General features: G+C 44.0%; 1 non-coding gene across 1 annotated transcript; it reads left to right on the forward strand.

The window, feature by feature from the left end:
• Positions 1-249: 249 nt before the first annotated feature.
• LOC111820217 (small nucleolar RNA SNORA47) lies at positions 250-387 on the forward strand. Its single transcript, XR_002823753.1, has one exon. It is a non-coding gene; the product is annotated as a small nucleolar RNA SNORA47 (small nucleolar RNA).
• The last annotated feature ends 1,116 nt before the right edge of the window (positions 388-1,503 follow it).

The raw sequence follows: 1,503 nt of genomic DNA on the forward strand, positions 1-1,503 counted from the left end.
ATTTTCTTGTCAGTTTGTAGGAGATCTTTGTGTATTACAGTTGTGGCTGAAGACTCTTAAAGAAGCTTGTCTTCCAAGCCAAGGTGGACGAATCAAGGGCTTCTCTCCCAGCCCTCTGTACTGTAGGGAAGGTTGAAATGAGCTCAGCAGAGCTAGGCAGACTGGTGTGACCTGCGGCCAGGACTGCTGGCCACTTTTTAGATATTGAGTCTTCACAGAAGATTGTGTTGAGCCTGATTGCACTGTGCATGGAGGACTGAGAAAGTGAGGCAGTTCTGTACCATGCTGCCATCCACTGGTTAAGACCTCCCAGAGCGTAGAGCTGCCAGGGCAGAGGATGTCCCTCTGCCGCCCTCAGAGGGGCAGCGCTGTGCTGGCTGACATTTGTGGCTGCTTTTCCATGGCTCAGATGAGACTTTCCACTAAGTCTCAAGGATTGTTCTCGTTGTTAGTTGCCGTCGATTCGGCTCCAACTTATGGTGACCTTATGTATAACAGAAAGAAACATTGCCCCGTCCTGCACCACCTTCACAATTGTTCATATATTTGAGCCCATTGTGGCGGCTACAGTGTCAATCCATCTCATGGAAGGTTTCGCTCGTTTTCGCTGACCCTCTCCTTTGCCAAATATGACGTCCTTCTCCAGCGACTGGACCCTCCTGATGACGTACGTATCCAACGTAAGCAAGACAGAGTTTCACTATCCTTGTTTCTAAGGAGCATTCTGGCTGTACTTCCTCCGAAACTGGTTTGTTCCTTCTTCTGGTGGTCCATAGTATAATCAGTATTCTTCACCAACACTGCAATTCAGATGTGTCAGTTCTTCTTCTGCCTTCCTGTTTCACTGTCCAACTTTCGCATGCATATGAGGCAATTGAAAAGACCATGGCTGAAACCTGTCCACCATGGGTGACCCTGCTGGTATTTGAAATACTGATGGGATAGCTGCCAGCATCATAACAACATACAAGCCACCATAGTATGACAAACTGATAGAAGATGGTGGAAGTCTCAAGGATTAAGACATCAAAATCAGTGCTTCTCACCCTCATTTCTACCTTATCTCTTATCACAGATGGCATTCATGTGGGTGATACCCCCCTGGGTATACCCAGGTTTAAAAAAAAAAAAACCCAATGACATCTTGCAGGGAGGTAAAGCATGACAGTGGTTGGTCACCTCTGGCACTGTTAGGGGCACATCGGTAGTCATTACTCCAGACTTTGGCATAGCTAAGAGAGTCTGCAGGTTGATGCAGATTTTAACCCCTAACTCAAGAAAGTATATCAGAATGCAAAGCAATATCTTGATACTGTAGGAAAACTTTAAATCTCTTTTAATTTATAAAATAAATTGTAGGGATTCATTATGCTATTCTCTCCACCTTTGTGTGTGTCTAGTAGTAATAATGATAATAATAAAGACATGTAGAAGAAGTTTTAGGTAAAGCTAGATAATGAAAACATTTCTAAGACTAAAATCTTGTTCTGTATTTGTTGTTAT

This window comes from Trichechus manatus, unplaced genomic scaffold (assembly GCF_000243295.1).
Source record: "Trichechus manatus latirostris isolate Lorelei unplaced genomic scaffold, TriManLat1.0 scaffold00029, whole genome shotgun sequence".
In the NCBI taxonomy this organism is placed as follows: Eukaryota; Metazoa; Chordata; class Mammalia; order Sirenia; family Trichechidae; genus Trichechus; species Trichechus manatus.